This window comes from Lolium rigidum, chromosome 2, assembly GCF_022539505.1.
Source record: "Lolium rigidum isolate FL_2022 chromosome 2, APGP_CSIRO_Lrig_0.1, whole genome shotgun sequence".
Classification (NCBI taxonomy): Eukaryota; Viridiplantae; Streptophyta; class Magnoliopsida; order Poales; family Poaceae; genus Lolium; species Lolium rigidum.
This window is the reverse complement of record NC_061509.1, coordinates 170,912,067-170,936,708: the sequence shown is the minus strand read 5'-3', so window position 1 is coordinate 170,936,708 and position 24,642 is coordinate 170,912,067. Positions and strand designations below refer to the sequence as shown.

General features: G+C 42.4%; 1 long non-coding RNA gene across 1 annotated transcript; it reads right to left on the bottom strand.

Annotated features, from left to right (window-relative positions):
- Window positions 1-17,954: 17,954 nt before the first annotated feature.
- Window positions 17,955-24,333, bottom strand: LOC124687690. The gene is made up of 3 exons (XR_006998279.1): window positions 24,076-24,333; window positions 23,766-23,976; window positions 17,955-17,986 (listed from the first exon to the last, which is right to left on the bottom strand). It is a non-coding gene; the product is annotated as an uncharacterized LOC124687690 (long non-coding RNA).
- Between the last annotated feature and the right edge of the window lie 309 nt (window positions 24,334-24,642).

Here is a 24,642-nt window from a genome sequence, read left to right as displayed (position 1 = left end):
TATAGTTCTTTTTATAGTTAACTTTGGTCATATGGATGTATGGTTTCTCACCATATAAAGTATAGTGTTTAACTCTAAGGTTTTCTTAGGTTCATTAATTTATGAAATATAGATATGGTAGGATTCTATTTATGATCACCAAGTGATTCACAAGTTAAGGTTGGGATATAAGTCTAGGGTTTCTTTCTAGTGATCTCCCTATAATTTCATGTGGTGAATAGTATCTACTAATCATATAAGTGTTAGCATTTGGATTATTCTCCTATTTCTCCAAAGCATGGTCATGGATTGGGCATGATCCACTTGTTCTTAATAACTCTACCTCAAGTTCTTAGGGTTTATGATCATCACTCAATTTATAATGATCAATGTTTGGCTTCCTAAATTATTGTTAATGGAATGGGTTCTCACTTCCATGATCAAGCATTGTCTTGATCAGCTAGGATATATTACTTCTATATTACTTTCTAGGATGGTCATGGTCATGGTTGTCTCAATAGTTTTATATCCCAGGAAAATGCCTGAGATATTCTGCTAGGGTTCTATTCAAGCAATGATGATATGGTCATCAGGACATATGGATAGTTCTCTCTCATTTGGGAAGGACTTTAATACTAACCTGAGGTTAGGCTCCATAGAGATTGATGTGATCATCAAAATCTATGTTTAACATAATTGGTTTCTCTCTCTAGGGATTGTTTTGATTAACATCCTAGGGTTTCTCTTAAAGATGATGATTTAAATATAATATCTTGGAATAGAAAGATATATATTTATAGGGTTGGTCTTCTTGTTATGTTTCCAATAATGAAGTAAAATGAACACCATGAGGTTCATGGTAGGATTAAGGATTAGTTTAAGACATGGAAAATATAAGTGAAGAATGGTTTCCCAATTATTGTTACTTGATTTCCAATTAATTGTAGGTTCATATGTTATGGCAGGGAATTCCATATTATGATCTTTTATAAGATCAAGCAATTGATCATTGAGTAAAGTGTTGTTGTGTTGAATATCAATTCCATTTGATCTAACCCCTTAGATCAAATCCTCTCTACCCAAAACAAGGTTTTAACAAAGTCACATTGAGGTTTATAGCGCTTGACTTGATGAGCTACTTCAATTCCACCAAGGTCAAGTGAAACTTCAGTTACGGTGACTGTTTTACTTTAAAGCGCGAAAATTCCCCAGATTTTCTATGCATGAATGCAATGCACACATCTGTTTCCTCTATTTTTGTAACCCCAATACCTGGGATATTATAGGCCGCCTCCACCGTCGAACCCAAGGCTGCTGCCCCAGGCGACATCGTGCCGCGGGAGAAGCCCAAGATCACCTCCACGCACCGGCGAGAGGCAGGGGATATTGGCGCAGACCGAGGACCTAGCCGCTGCCCACCACCAGCCACCACCGCCAAGGTCTGGCCGTCGCCGCAGATCGAGGACCTGGCCGCGGGAGGCGCCGACGGGAGGCAGGGGCCGCAGCGCCAAGGTCTGACCGCCGCCGCCAAGAACCATCCACGTCCAACCAGCCTCAGTGTGGAGGAGAGATCCCAGCCGCCGTTCCCAGCACGACGCGAGGAAGGGCCGCCGCCACGCCCCGTGGCCTGTGATATGGAATATCGGCTCGTGTAGTACTGTCATGAAACACTGTTACATCTTCGGAACCCGCGGCTAAGCAGCATACCACTACCTACATAGTATGTGTCTTCTCTGAGACTGAATACCCCCAAATACAACTATATTCCTATATTGATTGACTTTAGATAAAGGTCACACCGCTTTTTCAACAGAAAATATGCTAGTCTGTCAGAGAGAGAGACACATATACACATAAGGATGGCAATTTTACCCATGGGTATGGGTACCCGCGGGTACCATACCCGCATGGGCAGGGTATGGGTACACTTTTATGCCCATGGGTAGTACCCATACCCTGCCCGTTAAGTCATGGGCAGGGCACGGGTATAGCCTCGTACCCGCGGGTATTCCCATACCCTGCCCGTTTATTGTCAAATTCATAAGTTACACGTCTACTTTTGTTGACTTATGGATTAGAATATGAGAATGTGATTTTAATATTATGTTAATTGTTTTGTACTCAACTACCTGTTATTGAGTTGAGATAATTAATTTTTTTAATCGAATTTGTTATGGATAAATGTAAAATTGTGATTGACTTGTGTACAATTTAACCTACCCACCGGGTACCCAATGGGTACGGGTACCCGCCGGGTACGGGTATGGGTAAAGTTTTATACCCATGGGTATGGGCATGGGTAGAAGTTTGTACCCATTGTCTATACGGGTACGGGTATGGTATTTCTTTACCCTGCACATACCCTGCCCATTGCCATCCTTGTATACACAGCACTTTTGCTCGTGATGGGTCATGCTGCGCATGTTTAGATTAGGTGCATCATGTGCCCCCAATTAGTCGCCATATTCAGCTAACCAATCATCTCGGTTGTTAGCTAGCAGCATGAATCATGTTACTTAATATTGCAGCAAAGCTGGCTCTTATCCCGAATCAAGAGCATTAAGGAGCAGATGACTTTGTTTTTAGAAAAAGAAGAAGCAGAGGACATGTCCGTACTCTTGCCTTTGGTTATGATTACGAGAGAAAGAAACGGGAAATTATATACATATTTAGTACTCTCCCTCCGTGCAATAATTTTTTTCGTGGCTTTAGTTTAATGGTTTTATTTTAAATTGGCACTAAAACCACTATAAAATTTATGGAACGAAGAGAGTATAATTTAGCTTTTGATAGTATGTATTCTCTGGAAGACAATGTTGCCTTCACCGGGAAAATATGTTTTGGTCACGAAAAAATTATTACACTTTGATTGTGTTATCGCCTCATTTGCATAGTTGATCTACAAAATACAAGTAATCACAGCATAGTGACGACATCAAGATTTGTTAACGAGGTGTTCCTCTCCTCTAATATTGTAAGAGCATCTGTAACAAGCCGCGAAAACTGTAAAATAACCGCAAGTTTATGGGTTCGGTTCGCGAAATGTCGCATATCAGTAACCGTAAACGAGGCTAGCCCAAAAAAAAAATTACAGGCCCAGCCCGAAAACGTAACTCGACCCTACTTGTGTGAAACATCCTGGTTTTACGGGTTCGGATGGTGATGCCACGGAACAGAGCCTACAAACTGTACATGTAATATGTTTTACAGTCTCTATTAGAGATGCTCTAACATTAGCCACCTTGAGCAACGATGCATGATGTTGGCTCCCCTTACACGTCTGTTGCTATCAATTCATCATGGGTTACATTATGTGGCAATCCTCACATTATATAGAAGGTGACAAAAGTTCGACTCCGACACTACTTGTATCTATTGGCACATAATACAGAGGTTGATGCAGAGGTTGGGGCTATGCTCCCATATCAAAAACAAATTGGCACATAATATAACTTAAAGTCTTGATGTAACCCAACTCGTACATATTATTTGACACAAACACAACAAAACTCCATCTTACAGCAGCTGCCATCAGTCCGCACAAGCATCAAATTTCATGTACTCTGGACTTGGTTGTCTTTCATGAGCTATGTAGCTATTCACAGACTCCAAGTGACTCAACCTGCAACTGTTGTCTCTTCTTTACGTTCAACACAACCACACACACTGACCACTAATTTGCGTAAAAGTGCTTTCAACTTGAAAGAATTTGATTGTCGCATGTGTGCCATCTTGAATCAAACTCACAGTTGTCTCGTCACCGTTTTCATAGGTTTCGCATGGCCGCCTCTTGTCGGCCATCTAGGACAGACCCCGATAGACTCGTGTATAGCAAAGAGCCAAGAACCTGAATTTATTTCGTTCACCTCCACAAGCTGCACATAGCATGCGTCCTACTTTTTATTTGATCCTTGTCTTGATCAATCCAAGCCTGCTGATGGCCATCAAGGTCACGCCTTGCCAGCAGAAACAATGCTGAATATATATGGCTCCAGCGGACAACGACTCACCTTGGAACTAGGTCCCTTTCGTTTCCAAGCAAATCTCACATTGCTGTTGCTGCTGTCCGTGTACGATTCGGCCAGGACATTAGGACAACGTACGCGTGTACGCATGCATATGCTTGGCCAGTTTCCCTGGCCGAGAACATCAGACTGCACTGCATCGTACGTACGTGTATACGTGCCCTACGACGTAGCGGCGTGGGTTACATTTGTGTTGTGACATCCCACCTTATACACAGGAGGCCACGGAAATTAAACCACGAACGTAGCTCGATCCACACATAGCTCGTTTTTTGAAAATTTAAAAATGATATTTTAAAGTTTCAAATAAAATCTGAAAATAAACATAGAGGAAGCCAATCTTGTGTTCTACCAACGTGCAAAACTGTAACTTGAAATACCATATATTTGATAAACTCTGACACATACGGATAGGGTGTATGCGCGTGCATTCATAAGGGTGTTTGTACGTGCGTGTTTATGAACGTGTGCATTGTAATGTGTTCTAAAAAACAGAAAACAAAAAACAGTACAAACTTTCACAATCTCAAAATCTATCAGATTTTGTCATTTTTTGTGTCAAAATTTGTCATTTTTACACAGCCTCAAATATATGGTATCTTGAGTTCAAATTTTTACACATTGATAGAACTCAACATTCCCTACATATAGATTTTTCAAATTTTTAAAAACTTCAGAATGCATTTTTCAAATTTTGAAAGAAATGGCTATGTGTAGCTCGTTCTACAAAAGTCTACACTCCAGGAGGCTAAGGCTATAAAGTTCGACCACAACACTAAATTCTGAAAATCTACATGTAATACAATTTGAAGTCCTAGTGTAAAGAAACTTGTATATATTTTTGTCTCACAATCTCAAAATCTGTCAGATTTTGTTATGTTGTCATTTTTGTGCAGCCTCAAATATATGGTATCTTGAGTTCCAATTTTACACAATGATAAAAAAAGTATTGCCTACATCTAGATTTATTGGATTTTTTAAAACTTCATAATGCTATTTTTGATATTTTCAAAAAAAAAACAGTTGTGCGTAGCTCGTCCTACAAAAGTCCACACTCCAGGAGGCCAAGGCTATAAAGTTCGACTACAACACTAAGTATATCCACATGTTATACAATTTGAAGTCGTAGCGTAAAGCAGCTCGTATATATTTTTGTCTCACAATCTCAACTTCTGTCAGATTTTGTAATTTTTAAATTTTTGTGCAGCCTCAATACATGGTATCTTGAGTTCAAATTCTACACAGTGATAGAGTTCAACATTTCCTACATCAAGATTTTTCAGATATTTTTAAAACTTCATAAAGTCATTTTTGAGTTTTTTTAAAGCCCGTCTATGTGTAGTTCGTCCTACAAAAGTCCACACTCCGGGAGGCCAAGGCTATAAAGTCTTACTACAACACTAAGTATATCTACATGTAATACAATTTGAAGTCCTAGCGGAAAGCAACTCGTATATATTTTTGTCTCACAATCTCAAAATCTGTCAGATTTTGTTATGTTGTCATTTTTGTGCGGCCTCAAATATATGGTATCTTGAGTTCAAACTTTACACAGTGATAGAAAAACATTGCCTACATCTAGACTTATTGGATTTTTTAAAAACTTCATAATTTTCATGTTTTGACGGATAGTATCAGACTACCGAGTACCGACGCATAGTCTTTCTGGAAAGAAAGTCAAGCTTTAAGCTCCCATCAGTCACAAGGTTGTTGCTTTGCTTGCTTCATCAGTTGGCTAAACAAAACCAGGAGGCATATGTTACTTTCGCCCACCAAACAAGAACTACTCATTGTCCATGCATGAGCCCACTACAGTTAGGATCAGATGAGCCGCGCATCTCTCTTTCTCTCTAGTGAGGTTGGTGAGACAGAGATCGATCTCATTGTTGACCTAAATCTAACATGGACGATGGCTATTGCTTAGCTACTGAAAGTTGGTTCCAACCACTACACTACACTATCAGTGTTCAGTGAGGTAGTAGCACCACACAGCGCATTGCTCTGCTCAGCTAAACCGTGCATGCATGCATGCTCTCTTCCCACCAAACATTCAGATAAGGTCACACGTATATTCTACAGAAAGTCTTGATACCGATCTGCTTCTCTTTCTTACCACCAACTTTCTTCGCCTGGTTACCAGTGGTTTGGCCTTTTGGGTGAGACAATTTGGCCTTCTTCTTTTCTTTGCTGTGACAATTTGAGTAACATAACTATAGATCTCACCCTTAACTAACGTCAGAATCTGATGTTAGTGCTCATTAAACTGTATATATCAAGTAGTAGTCTCATAACCTCGTCTCAAAGTTTATCCAGTTTGCTGACGGTCTGGAGGCAAAGGACTTCATCAATGATCGGTTGAAGAAAAGGCAACCAAATACATGTAGACAGAGAATGGTTGGTGAGAAAACCAAGTGCGGGGAAAAGGAGACCGCTTTGCAAGCTGGCGTGCAGCCGAAGATTTTATTATAGATGCAGAACACGTACGTTCAATGATGCGACTGGAGACGAATTCGGGTAGCGGAGGAGGTGTGTCTGGAACAGCTACGCACGTACGTAACATTGCGATCGAGTTGTATGCCCCCTCGTCACTTTCTGTCACGGACCTGGCTAAGGATGTGGCATTTGAAGCATCAGGAAAACAGAGAAGAAGGCTTAGGCGGGCCGGGAGAAGGCCAGCAAGGGTTAGCGGGCCGGAATGGACTACTTGATGAAGTTATCACCAGGTCGGCCCATCTCCTGATGTCGTCAAATAGCTGGGAAGGCATCGATCGGGTTTGTCTTTGGACCATTATTGTAATCTGAATCCTGTGTCCCCTTTCTCTCTACTTCCTCCTCAAGACTTTCTCTCATCCAGATCCCCTTGCTGTTAAACTGGGTTGTAATCTCAAATTCGTGTGCTATATTGAGAGATAGTAGTGGTACCGTAACATTTGGTATCAGACGCCGTTCGATTCGAAGCTGCTGTGTTTAATTCCTCGATCTGGAGAGTAATTCCGTTTTTGGAAGGCGCTGATTGCTCATGCAATTGGCACAAAGTTCCGTGAGGACGCCTCCGATTCGGTCGCCGGATTTGGGTCGCACGAGGTAGATCTCGCCCTGGAGAAGCCACATCAGACGAGGTGGGCAACGTCCGGCCGGATCGACGCCCTTGACAACCGGATGGAGGAGGTGTTGAGGCAGATAGCCGCGCTGCGAGCGGATCTGAAGGATGAGTTCAAATCCGGCTTGTCCGCCGTGGAAGTCAAGCTAGGATCTACCCAGGCCTCCATCGACGCGAATGCCAATTCGCTCCAAACCATACACGCATGGCGTTGTGGAGTGGACACGCAAGTCTCCGATCTGACCGCATCCATGGAAGCTCTTCGCAAACAAGTCGATCGTGTGGTGGTGGGGGTTGGTCTCAGCGCCCTGGGAGCGCCGCCAGGTGCAGCGTTGCCGACGACATCTTCTGCACCGCATACTGCGGGTGTGGCACCACGGGAGCCAGGCTCCGGGCAACTCGGCCACGGCGTGCAACATGAGCACCGGGGTATGGCGGGTGAGCAACTTGCTCTCACCTTGTCATCCCCGGTCACAGGTACGAATACCAGCCATACAAACCTTGCGATGGTTCCAGTTACTTCAGAAACTTCTTCTGTCACACACACCACACCAGCTCCACCTCCCACTGATTTTCCTCGTTTCGATGGAGAGAATCCCATGTTGTGGCAAAAGGCTGCTGAGAAGTATTTTCGTCTCTTTACAGTAGATCCTGGTTACCGAGTTGAGTACGCCACTATGCATTTCTCGGGTAATGCAGCACTTTGGTTGCAAAGTGTTGAGCACAAACTGGCTAGTTTCAGTTGGGATCAGTTGTGTGACTTGCTTAGTAAGCATTTCGATAGGGGTCAGTATCAATTGCTTTACCGTCAATGTTTTAAGCTAAGACAAACTAGTACTGTAGTGGCTTACATAGAGAAATTTGATAGTCTTATGCATCACATGCTAGCCTACAAACCAGATTTATATCCCACCTTTTTCACCACTCGTTTCATAGAAGGTCTAACACATGATATTCGGAAAGTTGTTATGATTCAACGGCCCGAGGACCTCGAGACTGCTCGTTTCCTTGGCCTTATTGCAGGAGGAAATTGAAGATGATGTTCCAAAGTTTGGTGGAAGACCAATTGTGAATCAGAGACAATTTTCTCGTCAGAATTTCTCACCCACAGCTCGGCAGTTTACTCCAGCTTCTTCGGGGGATAAATCTGCAGCCATGTCAAGCAAAGTGTCAGCGCTGAAAGCTTATCGCCGGGCACAAAATCTATGTTTCACATGTGGGGAAAAATATGCACCAGGGCATAAGTGTAGCAACATGGTTCAGTTACATGTGGTGGAAGAATTGTTATCCATGTTGCAAGCATCTGATTCTGATAATGAAGCACAACCAGCTGACACAGAGGTGTTTGAGGACGCACTTGCAGATACTCAAGCAGTGTTGATGTCCATTAGCCAACAAGCAGTTAATGGATCTGAAGCTCCGCGTTCTATGCGGCTAGCAGGGCAAATTCAAGGCAGAGATGTGCTAATTCTGATTGACTCTGGTTCTTCTAGTAACTTTATCAGTGAAAACCTGGCAGCAAAGTTGGCAGGAGTGCAGCCTTTGAACAAACCTATCAGAGTTAAGGTGGCTGGAGGAGGGATCTTACAGGGTACTGCTGAAATTCCTGATTGTGAGTGGACTTGTCAAGGCAACTCATTCACAACTTCGTTGAAGGTGCTTCCTCTTCAGTGTTATGATGTCATCCTGGGAATGCAATGGCTTGAGCAAATGGGGCTAATGACCACACACTGGCAGCAAAAGTGGTTCCAGTTTGATTGGCAGGGGAACAACTGTCGATTGCAGGGTATTACTGCAACAACTAATCAATGTGAGAGCATCTCAGTGGCTGAACTGCAGGACTTACATCAACATGATTCAATCCAGTATCTGGTGCAGCTGTATTTTACTGAAGACACCAAAACTTCTCAAATGGTGCCACATATCATAGCAATGACGATTGATACTTATGCAGAAATATTTGAAGAGCCGAAGGGGCTGCCGCCACGCCGCAAGCATGATCATAAGATTCCATTGATGCCAGGCGCAAGCCCCGTGAATTTACGCCCTTACAGATACAGCCCAATGCAGAAAAATGAGATAGAGAAGCAGGTTCGAGAGCTGTTGGCACAAGGTGTTATTCAGATCAGCTCCAGTCCTTTTGCATCACCAGTCTTGTTAGTGGGAAAAAAGGACTTAACATGGAGATTGTGTGTGGATTTCCGCCACCTCAATGCCTTGACCATTAAAAACAAATACCCCCTTCCCGTCATTGACGAGTTGCTCGATGAATTGGCGGTGGTCACAATGGTTCACGAGTTTGGATCTGCGCTCCGGATATCATCAAATCCGTATGGCTGCAGGAGAGGAATATAAAACTGCTTTCCAAACGCACCATGGTCACTTTGAGTATAAAGTTATGCCGTATGGGGTCACTGGTGGTCCGGCTACTTTCCAAGGCTTGATGAATGACATTCTTGCTACATTTCTGCGGAAGTTTGTGCTGGTCTTTGTCGATGACATACTCATCTATAGCAAAAACCTCCAGGAGCATGTTCAACATTTGGAAAAAGTATTTGCTGTCTTATTGGAGCACAAACTGAAGGTGAAGAAATCCAAGTGCACTTTTGCTCAACAAGAAATCTTGTACCTGGGACACCTAATTAGTCCAAATGGAGTGTCAACTGACAGAAAGAAGGTTGAGCCAATTCTGGCATGGAAGCAACCTCAGAATGTGAAGGAATTACGCAGCTTTCTGGGCATGACGGGATACTATCGCAAGTTCATCAAAGGATATGGAGTTATCAGCAGGACGCTTACGGACATGTTGAAGAAAGGAGCACCATATGTCTGGAATTCAGATAGAGAAGAGGCCTTCCAAGCACTGAAACAAGCCTTAGTATCGACACCAGTTCTAGCACTGCCGGATTTCTCTAAAACATTTGTTATTGAAACCGACGCTTGCGGCCGCGGTGTGGGGGCAGTGCTGTTGCAAAATGGTCACCCTTTGGCTTTCATAAGCAAGGCTTTGGGACCTAGACATCTAGGCTTGTCTACATATGAGAAGGAATGTTTGGCCATACTCCTAGCTATAGACAAATGGAGGTCTTACTCGCAACATGGTGAATTTGTGATCAGAACGGATCAACGTAGCTTAATCCATTTGGATGACAAGCGTCTTACAACCCCTTGGCAGCATAAGGCTCTTACCAAGCTTTTGGGCTTATCATATAAGATTGTGTACAAAAAGGGTGTTGATAACAGGGTGGCTGATGCTCTCTCTCGCCACATTCATGCAGACACTGAAGAACTGCTGGTGACCTCTCAATGTAAGCCCACCTGGCTGGTTAGTGTAGCTCAAGGCTATCTACAGGATCAGGCAGCAGCTCAGCTTCTTGCAAAATTGTCGGTGCAGTCAGTCCAAGGGAATTACAAACTGATACAAGGGATCATTCGATATAAGAACAGAATCTGGATTGGACAGAACCCTACCTTGCAACAAGATATCCTTCATGCTCTTCATTCCAGTCCTATAGGTGGTCATTCAGGCTTCCATGCCTCTTATCATCGAGTCAAACATCTGTTTGCTTGGCCTGGCATGAAACAACAGGTCAAAAACTTTGTTGCTGCCTGTACAGTTTGCCAGCAGGCTAAATCAGAGAGAGTGGCATATCCAGGTCTTTTGGAACCTCTCAAAGTTCCTGATGGTGCTTGGCAAGTGGTTACGATGGACTTCATCAATGGGTTGCCGAAATCATCTGGCTATGATTGCATTATGGTGGTGGTGGATAAATTCTCAAGGTATGCACACTTCATTCCGTTGAAACACCCGTTCACTGCTCTGTCAGTCGCTCAAGCTTATGTGAAGGAGGTGTATCGTTTGCATGCTTTGCCTGTGGCGATTGTTTCTGACCGTGACCCTGTCTTCACGAGTACTCTCTGGCAAGAATTGTTTCGTCTCACTCAAACTGAGTTGCGTATGAGTTCAGCCAGACACCCGGAAACGGATGGCCAAACGGAGCGTGTTAATCAATGCTTGGAAGGATTTCTGCGATGCTTTGTCAGTTCTTGTCAGAAGCAATGGGTACAGTGGATTCATTTGGCTGAATTTTGGTACAATACTACTCTACACTCTGTGCTGGGCAAAACTCCTTTTGAGGTGTTATATGGCCATGCCCCGCGCCACTTTGGAGTGGATGTGGTCGAATCATGCAAGGTACCAGACTTGCAGCAATGGTTACTCAACAGGGAGACCATGACACAATTGTTGCATCAGCACCTGTCACGGCAGCAGCAACGAATGAAGAACCAAGCAGATAAGCACCGCACTGAGAGAGAGTTTGGCGTGGGGGATCAAGTTTACCTCAAGCTACAACCATATGTTCAGACCTCCGTAGCAAAACAAGGTACACGCAAACTAGCTTTCCGATATTATGGTCCCTTCCAGGTGCTGCAGCGGGTTGGAAAAGTGGCATACAAATTGGCCTTGCCAGAGACAAGCCAAATCCATCCGGTAATCCATGTTTCACAGCTGAAACGAGCAATCGGACCCTCCACACCTGTTCAGCCGGTCTTACCAGAGTTGTTACAAGAGCACATTGAACCTGATATGATCCTGGGAACAAGATGGCGTCGAACAGGGCAAGTCTCAGAGTGTCAAGTTCTCGTGCGTTGGAAAGGCCTGTCCGATGATCTAGCAACCTGGGAGAGTCGTGATGATCTTCAACGACGATTTCCGCGTGATCCAGCTTGGGGACAAGCTGGTTCCCAAGGAGAGGGTAATGTCACGGACCTGGCTAAGGATGTGGCATTTGAAGCATCAGGAAAACAGAGAAGAAGGCTTAGGCGGGCCGGGAGAAGGCCAGCAAGGGTTAGCGGGCCGGAATGGACTACTTGATGAAGTTATCACCAGTGTCGGCCCATCTCCCGATGTCGTCAAATAGCTGGGAAGGCATCGATCGGGTTTGTCTTTGGACCATTATTGTAATCTGAATCCTGTGTCCCCTTTCTCTCTACTTCCTCCTCAAGACTTTCTCTCATCCAGATCCCCTTGCTGTTAAACTGGGTTGTAATCTCAAATTCGTGTGCTATATTGAGAGATAGTAGTGGTACCGTAACACTTTCTGATCTCGACGCGCCAAGATAGCTAGGCCAAACTGACGGTGATGATGGGCGGATAAATCAACAGAATTCAGACCTAGACCCGACGGCTCTGCCTCCTGGAAAATGATTTCACTTGACAGTTGACATGGAAAACAGATGCAGAAGTAAAACAACGTGTTCAAACTTCAGACTGGTAAGGATCGTGGCGGCTAGCACCACATGGTCCTGAGTAGAACATGTGTTCAAAGATGCCGACTCTGTCGAACAGAGTTCAGTGATGTGGGAGAACTTCGTCTGGGATAACTTTGACGTACTGTGCCGTTTCAAAATTTGCATATATGTCCACTCACGTTACAAAATCAATTTTCATGGACGACGGACTCACGTACACGTGCCAATGTGTCATGCTACACGCTGAGAAGTTATCGATTGGACCAGTCTCGTCTTTATATCAAGAAAAATATCATATGGTCCCTGAAAAAAAAAGGATCCTGGACTTATTCCCGTCATCTAGCCTAGACAGATGGGAGATGAAAGGGTGTTGCACTGCTGTCAAAACGTGTGTATATACGGTCTCTGCCAAACCATGTTTTAGTTTTATTTTCTTGACTATCTTACGAACATTGGAAGGTCATGTAGTTGGTGCCTTCCTTTTGGCTTCTTGAAAAGGCTAGAGGAATTCGTTTCCGGGCCACAGCTCCACATCTCATTGACATGAAAATAGAATTGTCCATTTAATTAAGAAAAATCAGGCGAAACCCAAAACAATAACCTTGACACCTAACTAGGTATCGAGTCGAGCACAACAGAAGACATCAATGCACAACACTGAACAAGTAAAACTAACATTTGAAGAGCCTTTCTTTGGTCGGCAACCGACAAGGTCATGAATGGCCAATGCAAAGTCAATTGGGAGATGGTTCAGACACTTGAGAGGTCTTAGAGTGATATGCATGGATAAACTTGCAAGAGCTCTCCACCTCACATGCCCATGACTAGAATGGAAGGATCCAACAAATGATTCGGTGGACATAGGAAACGCTTGCATGAAGGAGGATACAGACTTATTATTAGCCGCGACCAATGTTACAGTTGAGACAACAAAAAAAGACATCTTTTAGGGATGCGCCTTGGCTAAACAAGTCAAATTCAATAGAATCATCTCCCAAAGGAGAAAGTGGAGTGTCAATAATACCTTGTATGAGAATGATTGGATTTCCAAAATCAATATGACTGTGGAATTCTCTTTTGCCTCATGGAGCAACTTTTTGATCTCTGGATTCAACTTCAAATCTTTCATTTTAACAATGACACGAAATATGACATTAATTGGAAACTATCAGCAAGTGGTCGATACTCCATGGCCTCGGTATATGAATCACTACTTAGGGCTTGTTTACTTCTAGTGTATTTATGGGGATGGGAGGGGATTATTTTGTATCCCAAAAAATTCCCACTGGTCTGTTTACTTCTCCGGTTTTGAACGAAATAATCCCGAGATATCCCTCTCATCCACTCGCATCCCCACATTTTTTGCCTAATTTAAAAACTCTCCATCATACTAGTGTATTTTTTGGGAAGGATATTTGAGGGGATTGGGTGAACACCAAATCCATCCCCATACCCATTGGGATGAAAAATACGAGAGAAGTAAACAAGGCCTTATAGGGGAAATCCCCAACGACGTGAATATGGTGATATGGACGTCTCGGGCACCTTCCAAAATAAAGTTCTTTCACTTCTTTGCATGGATCATAATCAAAAATAGACTTTGGACAATGGACCAACTTGAGAAGAGAGGTGTGGCACCATTAGGCTTTGGGGGGGCATGAAAGATTGGGTTGGGTTTTACGCACTTGATTTCTAACATTGGCCAATGCAATTCCTTTGGTCATCATCGAAAATGTGAAAGAAAAAAAAAGGAGGCTGAACTTTGGGTTACCGTTTTAGTGAAATTATGCTTGAATAGTAAGTCATTTATAATATTTTTAAACTTCTTGTTAAACATCTTCTTAGCTAATAGATTAGGGCAAAACAATTGCCTCCGCTTAAAATACTAATATTAACAAAATATTAAAATTATGCATTTTAGTTTTTGATGATCTAAAGTTCATACCCTTTTTATTCTAAATTTGGCATCTGATATAAATCGTTCCATTTATTAGCCACGTTATGTGCCTACGGCTGCAAAACCGTACACTGCGTATACCAAATCAACAGAGTAATGCTACATTCGTCCTTAGGGTTTGAAACTTTGAATAAACTGATTTTGAATTCATGGTTCCTAAATGTGTGATATTTTAGTTGTGTGTTTAAGTTGAACATCATGCCAAAGCTCAGGATGTAAAATGAACTTTTTGCACTCCTATGAATTTTGGAACTAGAAATATCCGTTGATCGGAATTTTTAAGGACTCTGATGATTGGCTATTTTGAAAGAAACATGGGCTCACTTGCCTTACAGATTATATACTGTAGGAAAAGTGGCATCATGCCTACGGGACGGGTTGGTAGATCCGTGAGCCAGCTTTAGCGCTCGCGCTCATGGACTTGCTTGAAAAACGGGGACCCATGTCACATCCATGGCGCACTGCCATAAATGGCATGTTTGGTGGTTGCCAATACATTTGCCATATTTTCGAGTCATTTGTGTATAAGGTTTGGCGATTAAAATGAGTGGTACATTATGTCACACTTGAGGAAAATTTTGACACACTTTTTAGAGTTAGCGACACCTGGTTCAGATTGCATGAATGGAATCATGCCCCAAGCGTGGCTGCAACATGTCAAAATTGCCTAACTTGAATGTGGCTATGTCTATGTGTAGTAGTACCTTAGTATACCAATTAGACATGCCCTATCACACATTCGGGGTATGGTTTAGAAACAATTTTCGTCAATCGCGATTTTTTTATTGATATGGTTAGAGTCTCTATGGTTTATTGATAATATGTGATCAGTACAGCATATAAACTGGTGCTAACACGAGCAGAGAAGGCCACAGATAAAAACAAAACTTACATCAAGATCTTTGAAGTCGTTGGTTCCATCTCTAGCCTTCGCATCTAGGCGTTCCTCCAAACATCTGAGAAAAAATACAGAAAAAACTAAACCTGCGGAAACAAAAACAATGTTTTGAAGAGTCATATGGGTTGCTAACCACAAAAGGCGAGCTGTCAGACCATTTAACACGATGTCTCGCATGGCTGGCTGGCGAATGGAGAAGAAGATCAAAAACATCAATATTGCATCAAAATGGAGAACGAGACACTAACAGGCAAGATAGGCCAAGATATCGAAGAGTAGTAGGAAATCCTCAATTCACGAGACGCAAACAACACCGACTTGTACAGCCACACTGAACGAGTAACGACTGTTATTGGTACTAGAATAATACCCCGCGCGTTGCAGCAGATATCTCTTTAAGAAATCTAATAAAACACATAAAACTTGGTTTATAGAATATGCAATATTTGGTTGACCATAGAAGTTGAGACACTAAATTTAATAGCCATGAAATGGGTAGGTATTTGAAAATTTAAAGATGATTATATTTCAGAGGTGTACATGATTGATTTAGATAAGGTAAAGAACCAAATGATATTGATGGCTTGCATGAAAAATGCATGCATATTGCCGCATGTTTTTAAAAACGTCATATGTGGTTTCATATAAGAGCACATAATTAACATTGAGTTTAATTCACAAAGAGTTCTTTCCATTGTCAAACTATTTCGGTGTTTAAGTTGCACATGACTTAACTATATAATGGTATAATAGGAGGATGTGATATTATCAATCGAGCTGAAAACAAAAGATGACATTGCTAGTTTAATGGTTAAAAATAGATAATATGAATATCTTGCATGTAGAGATAGATAATAAATAAGAACTATTGGTGGGATGAGGTGGATATGATTAGCTAAGGGAAGAGAGGATGTGGATAGCTTGCATGTTGAGATAGACAAATATTAATTACACTTTATAAGATTTTGTTTTATAAGAAGTATAGATTCCATTCGGCCTAAATCAATTGACACAACCATATACTATGTCTCTCTGCTTTTGTGTTGCGTCAGTTAAGGTCCGGGGTACTATGCTTGTCTCCGTCGCACACGCCAACAAGAACTTAAACGGCTCGATCCCTCCAAAAAAAAACCTTAAACGACTCAGGTCATGCTCGGTTTTGGGCCATTGGCTGAATTTAATTTTGAGCCAGCTACAGATTTAAGCGGTCCACTGTATTTTCACACCCATTGCGCTGCTACCCCAGTGGGTACAGTGGTCAGCCCATTAATTGCCCATCTACCCCCTGCAATTTACGGAAATATACCGTTTTATCTAGGTGCAGTACTCCCTTCGTTTGTTGGAGATTTGTCGAAATTTAAATGTATCTCAACACTTTTCACTAGTGGGTGTTTAAATACCTCTAAATTTAGACAAACTTGCGACATTCTTTTATGGACTGAGGTAATAGTACAGTATATAATTTACTTAAAACAAGGTGTAGCTAGGTAAATGTTCTAAGAAAAATCCAGGTGGTACATAATTGGCGATCCCACTGCATGATCCGAGACGTGAATAAGAAAATAGATCTCTGGAAGTTACGTTGTCAGACTGCCATCACTCATCAGGTCATCAGTGGACAGCAAGAGCTAGCACGAGAATGCCTTAAAAAAGGAATCCGAGATTCAATAATCTATACCAGAAATAGAAAGAAAACAGGACCGCAGGAGTATATCCAGGTCAGGTTGGCATGGTCCATGGAAGTCGATATGGAATCACTGTGCTCCCGTTTATGAGATTTGAGCAACATGACAACTTATCACCTCTGGTTAATGCTCCGGTGCAGTGCAAGTTACCAACTTGACATCCGTGATCTTTCAGTCTGCCCATGTCGTCATTGATGCAACCAACAGCGATTGGTTCGCTAGGCTGGGTGGCGTCAATGCACCCTAACGAGATAAGACAGCTTGGATATCAAACTGAGACTGATTCCTGTGTCCTGGGTGTACTAAAGTTGCTGAATCAAGTGCCAAGTATGAAAGTATTGCTGAATTCATATAGTGCCGGAAGCCATGCCTACTGAACCTAGCACTAGCAGTACTCAGGAATTAAAAAAAAATGCACAGCAGATCTTCCATGAAGATTAAACGAAGTGGAACGAGAATGCCCAGCAGCAAAATTTTCGGAGCAGAACCATGGAAGCAGCTGCAGTGGCAAGGGGTTTTCAGAATGCAGAGTTTAACATGAACTGACATGAATTTGTTACCAGCTACAGATTAGTATACTAACTGAACAAATGCCAGGTTTACTTCTCACTAAGCAAGACTCAGAAGGAAGCTCTGGCTCATGCATACATACAACTGAGCACAGCAGATCACTTAGTGTATGATGATTTCTTCGGAGAGCACCGACTGATGCGGCTGTTTCTCCAAGCTCATGGCCAAACCACAAAGAACAGATGCTGGCAGAAAATTTAAAAAGGAGCAGAGGCGAGCAATCAGGCACTGCGAGCAATCATCATACGCTTCCGGTTTATGCTTATCTGCGGTATGCAAGTCCCATGCCACCACTTGGATAATTCATCAGATTAGCAGTGGATCTGCCCGTAGGGTCCATATAAGTGTGTTGCCCGGTCACACGATGCTGCCTGAGGGCGGCATCTGTTGATGCTTGTATGGGCAATTGCGGTGACTGGTATATGGATGCTGATGCAGGGGCTGAAACAGGGGCAGTAAACTGGAAAGTATGCTGGTCTGATGACCGGTTAGGCTCTCTTGTTGTTTTCTGGGCTGCACCTGAGACATGAAAGAATACATCAGCATGAGTGCACATTGGACAAGTAAATATGTTAGTGAACATGCAAAATACAAAGTATGAGCATGCTGCGGTTTGATAGGACGGACAAAATATTATTTTATGTGATGAGTGTGGCCAGTTGGCAAGAAGTATAGGTAAATTAGATAGACTTCAAGCTTATTAACATTTTGTGCTATGCAGCCTATCTAATTTATTATCAGCTAAATGCTAAAATACTTACTTATGAGTACTTTTAAGACACTCCAACTTACAACTAAGGCCAGTACCATATTTAAGCTTGCCATGTCACTTAGATACTTGCTTCCTCCGTTCCAAAATAATTGAAGTTCTAGTTTTGTCCTAAGTCAAACTTTTCTAAGCTTGACCAATTTAAAAAAAAAAAATGTCAACACTTACAATATCCAATCTATATAGTTTGAAAATTTAATGCAGAATCTAATAATACTAAATAGGTGTCCTAGATATCCATATATATTACTATAAATTTGGTAAAACTTGAACTAGTTTGACTTAGGATAAATCTAGAACTTTCAATTATCTTGGAACAGAGAGAGTACATCCCAATGGATCGTGTCTTATATAGGCCAAGTAATTAATACAGTACACCCCACTTTATTAGGATTATGCAAGTTTAATTGGATGATGACTATGAGATGTAATGATCTCTATGTTGGATAGTGTAAAGAGATGGTATTTAGCATAAGAGATGGATTCATCCTTTATCCTTTATCCTCATTAAGTCTACCGCACACTGCCACACTAACAAAAATCATAGACCTCTGGGAGATGCCTCCGAGGTAAAGAGTTGTCAAGCTTCATGCACTAGCCAACGCAACCAAAAGCCCAAACCAATGGGAAGGGCTAGGCAATCCACATATACACTTCAACAACTCCTCTCACATGTGACAGAAGAAGAGAAAGTCAACATGCGGATAGAAAAGTCTCAGGTATGGCTCAAGAGGCCTATATGTGGGCACAGAAGGGAAAACAACAATTTTAAGCTCGAGAGACCCTGGTACCATGTCAAGCTTCATGTATTAGTCAACGCAGCCTAAAGTCCGAACTGATGGAAAGGGCTAATGCAATCCACATATACACTTCAGCAAGAGTAATGGATCAATCTGAACCACTGAATATCAAAATATGCTGAATAAAATGTATGCAGATAAATTGGCTTATGTCAGTTTTCTCATCTATATATCCTGCACCGCGGCCACTGCCACACACTGAAATATTTTTTTCTCATACATGTCAAGATCTAAGCTACTGCCTGCAAGGTACTTTTGGGTGACATGGTTGATATATAGGGAAAACAGACTTGTATTTAATAATAAATAATGGGTGGTCATATTTTTCAAGCGAAGTTGTCATTCAATACAAGATTATTTTATTTTCTTCACATACTACCAAATGTTTGTAGGGACACAACAGTCCAAACATAATGCCAAACATAAGCACATGAGAGTATATCTGATCTAAATAGTTGCTCGTAATTTCCTTTCTTTGATTCTCCAAAAGAAAAACTTTCACTTACCGCGATAAGTGAAAATAGATAGCAGTATTACTTTCCTAATGTGTGTTTTCCCTATTTGTTACACTTAAATAACAAAGACAAAATTCCTTTTAATAGACATGGTTGACCTACCTCCTAGAGGACAATAGGACATCATAATCAATCTCGATCCTCAGATTAAAAGGAATGGGTGGTCCAGAATGATATTGGAGCGTCTAAAACCATTTTCATTTATAGCTCCAACAGGCCAAATTAATATATGCCTAATAATAAAAGCAAAAGGGTTTCATCCTTGGTCATCCAACTTAAAAATACCCCTGCTTTTCAATTGTAATTAGACTTGATGACACCGCTTAAGTTGAAAACGTTTCGCACCGTTCACCCCGTCCGAACAGATATAGCTCCGCTGTTGGCTGGTCCGTTTTCCCCGACGATCCCTCCCCCTGTCGCGACCAGAGGCGAGGTCAGCGAGGTGGTGACCTGATGGAGGCCAAGTCTGGTGGCGCTGAAGGAGAGGAACAGGAATGGCGTCGCCTCGAAGCGCACCCATAGGCCCGCGACCATATTTCCAAGACCACCACGAGCCACCCACCAACCATCACGTGCCCACCATGAGCACGCGATTGGTGTACTATTGCGAAGGGGGAGCCAATGTCCTTGGGGATTGAGGATCCAGCGGCCGTGAGGCTATGGGAAAAGCGGCTGTAGATTCGGCAGAGCTGGAGCTGCAGGAGATGCGGCGTCAAGGATTCACCCTGATACAGGTTCAATTTGTTGTCCTACATCAGCAGAAGTCCCCGCGCGATGGCCTCCGAAAGGCAAGGTGCCGAGGTGGTTCTGCACAGGAGGACGTTGATGCTGACAACAGAGCGCTGTGCCTGGTGTAGTACGCGGCCAGGGAGGAGGTGTGTAGCTAACCTCCACTTCATAGCTTGTGTTTGTGTTAATGCTTGCAACTGAGCTATACGAGCTTTGTCCAGCTCATTCTTGACTGTGTTGCTGGGACACAGTTCCCATGGCAGTGCACTCTCTCGCGAGACATGTGGAAAACTGAATACAGTGAACAAAGAAACAAACTCAAGTAATGCACATGATGCTGGACCTTAGATTGCTACGGTGAGAATTCTCTAAGCATTCAATTCTTATTACCCATCATGCATTTTTTGGTACACATAATTAAATTTGGGCCATTGATGAGCCTAGAAACCAATCTCCAATCATGTAAATTTTAAAGAAGCAAAAGATAACAAGAATAACTGGTAATTTTACTTTTGCATATGTGTGCAGAAAGATAGACAATTGAAGATTTACTGGAGCTTTCCGGTCGTCTTAGGCTGATAATTTCCAGGTTTAATCCATTATAACGCCGAAATTAAGTCAATAATTTCTCTTAATGCTACGGCTATGATGGTTGGTTTGTCTGAAAATAGTGACGATGACGCTGAATACAAACACAACATTCAGGTACATAACCACATGGATCCTTCGAGGAGATGTGCCTGGAGGAAGGTGTGACCATAGTAGCCGGAAACGCGGTACGGTGGGCCGTTCCCTGACCCGGAATCATCCTCCCGGATCGGGAGTCAGGGACGGTGTGCGGGACGAGGCGATTCAGTACTGGGAACGCGACTCCCGCAGCCAAGGAACGAGAAGGATTCATGCAAGATTTTTAGGCGGCTGCAGCGTCAAAAGGGGATCGAGTCTTATATTCGTGGGCTTAGGGCATGTTTGTTTGGGCTGTGGCTGGCTGGCTGTGCAGAGAAAGCTGCTGTGCAGGTAAAGCTGCTGTTCTGAGTTTCATTGTTTGGCAATCTGGCTGGCTGTCTAGCTGTATACTGAGAATTCTCTAAACTACCCTCATAGTTCGGAGTACATGTATATTTTGCTGATTCAAGTGTACCAAATAATTCATCAGATATAGCTTTTGTCAAAAATGCATATCCATGCCATCACACTGAATTTACTGATTGGTTGTTATTTATACATGATATATTGTTGATCTAACCACAATAAACCATCACGAGTACTAAGGGCCTAATGTATATTCGTATGCTATTCCTGAACCTAACAATAATTGTATTAGGCCCCAGCGGGAGAACACGTACGAATTGGAAAAAGAATGGAGACCAGTGGCTATATTCTATTCACCAGCTCGGTTAATTTTCTAAATCAGCTAGCAAACACAACGTACAGATGTCTGGTCCGGTGTAGCCTAGTGCGTGTATTAATCGATCGATTGCTGTTGACGCACATGAGAAGTACGGGACGGGTCGGGGAAGGCTGTGTCTGCACGCATGGTCGCGATGGCAAATGCTTGTAAATAAGCTAAACAATGGGGGCAATGTTTTATACCGCTTCGAGTTTAAGTGGCAAAGCTGCGGGAAGCCACCCGAAGCACCTCCAGACGTGCTTTTTCGTGTATGCCTATTTTGCTAGATGGCTTCGGCAAAGCCTACAGTGCAGCCGCACTGTTTGGTTTGTTTGGGTGGCTTTTTCTACTGGAAAGCCAGAAAAAGCCTAAACAAACAGGCCCTTAGTATGGCCATCAAGGCCCCATATAGGTTCAACCAGAAGTCTCGAACCAACATTTATGTCCTATAGGCCAAGTTCGATTTTTTTCCCTCGATTTATAGCTGCTCGACCCCCGTATCTTTCCGGAGTTGTCGTTCCCGGACTGTCGGAGTCACGTACCACCGATGAACCGAACATATTAGAGATCCATACCCCGTTCATTCCCTATTTTTGTCAGCCTTCGACTCTCGTCCCTCATTCCCGTCCCTCGACCCCATCGTATCAGAAACATGGCTACTATGGGTGTGACGACACAGGGAAGAAAAGTGGCCGCCTGGGCATCGTCAACACCGCGCGCGATTCAGAGGCAGAGGAAAGCTGCAACATGAAAAGGGGAGGAGTGGAGTGCCCAGTAGCTGGGTGTGGGAAGAAGATGATGGGGATTTTGATGTGGATGAGGAAACTGAGAGAGCGGAGTGCCCTCATGCTTTGCTGCTATTGATTGTGTCAATTTATTCATGTATAGTTGCTTTTATCTTCGTGAATGCTTGTGGTAAGCCTAACAACTTTCCTTGTTGAATTTTACACATATAGGAAACCAGTTGTATAAATTAAATATGTATGTCCTGGTGCAACGCACGGGCATATTCACTAGTATATCTAAAAGAGTGGAAGTAGTAATATTAAAATGTTTTCAGAAGTCACTATGATGCCCAAAGCGCCCTTTTCATATTTAGCCTACCCCAACTTGCTTTGATGTTGTTGTTTTTGTTGTTGTGACAGTGAACTTTATGTCGAGAGCTATAATAATCTGTTATACATTTGCCATATCAAGATAGCATGTTAAATAGTTTACTAGGACAAACACGATACCACAAGGAAATGCATATTTTCAAGGAAATCCTTTGCTGCTAATGAACTTATTATACCTTCTTATCACAGTCATAGTCATGCAAAGAAAACCTCATATTAAGGGCTTCTAGAATGGGCAGCATATACAGCTGTGCATAAAACACCAAATTACAAGATGTCCAAGACTGGCTGAATTGTAAGATGGGCCCAAACTAGTTTGAGCCAATAAACTTGCCAAGCACAAAAATGATCTCTAGTCCCTAGTAGTTTCAAGCTGATTCTAAGAAAGGGCAGATTGGAATCCCCTCAAATGTGAAATTTTGTACCACTGCTGTGCAGATCAAATGGCCCACGATAACTAGTCATGCCATATACAAACTTCGCCAGAAACTTCACAATGTATATCACAATTGCAGGAGTGACAAAAGGTAAGAACTTGTTCAGCGCAATGAAGGAAAAGGTTGGATTTCGCCACTCCCAAGAATGGCACTGCCAATTTCCCACCCATGTATCATTGATATGTGGTTAATGAGGAAAATGTCACGGGGAAATGGGGTAACAACAGAGATTGAATTGCCAATCTCTGGAGATTCACAAATTTCCCAATAGTAAAAATATTGCACAGGCATGCGGTTATACTCAGTATATAATAAATACAAGGAAAAGCTAATTGCTAATATAATGTCGGGAAGCCAGAATGAAAACAACTAAATGCTAATGAGTATAATTCAAACAATTTATTTATGCGTCCCCATCTATATTAGATAATAATTAACTCCTTCAAGTAATTGATACAAAATTAACTAATGATAGTATATAATGTCAAGGTAGTAACTCTATATTAATATAAAGCAGAGTTAGCATGTAGGAAATTAATATACCTCTTGTACTGTCTGGAACAACTTTAGCAGAGGCCTTATATATAACCTGTAATACCTCAGCCAGTATCTGCTGTTTGTAAATTTTCTCACTCGTTATCTTAAGTTCTCTCCTTCGCTGTAATACTTCCACATCTGAATTATACAACAGCTCTTCATACTTCTTTTTAGCTTGAGCTATCTCTACTTGACGTGCCAAAATAAGTTGTTCTCGCTGGTGAAACACAAGCAGAGATTGATGAGTAACACCTAAATAGGGTGTAACTGAAATAAGACAAAATACAGAAGTAGAAGAGCAATTCAAGAAAGTAACCTTCTCTTGATGTCTCTTTGCTATCAGATCATGCAGCTTTTGTAATCGACTCAACTCAATTGTAAATGGATTTGATTCAGACCCATCTTCAGCCAGAAATTGTCCAGAAGTGGAGCCTGTTGGCAGCTGAGTGTTTGATGCTAGAACATGTGATGCCCCTAGACTGCCAACCTCAGTTCTTGCTGAATAAGTATTCCCACCAGTTGGTTGATATGGACGACTAGCAGCCTGGGAAGTTGAACCACAATGAAGCTGGTTCATCACACTTTGGGCATTAGAGCGCATGTTTGGCTCGTCAGTAACTTGGGAAGAGGTAGATAAATGACCACTAGGTACTTCCTCGCCACCTGTATCCTCAGCTTGAAATATTTGACTATTAGTAACTAAAGGTGGAGATGGCCTTGCAGCTCTAGGTTCCTGCAGAGAAATATTGCCAGGGATGTCAAGTTATATAAGCTGCCACTAGTAATAACCACAAGACACTATTAATATTTCTTATACCTTCATCTACAGACCAGTGGAAAAAAATTACAACTAAATTGAGATGTAATCTAACAATGCTTGTGA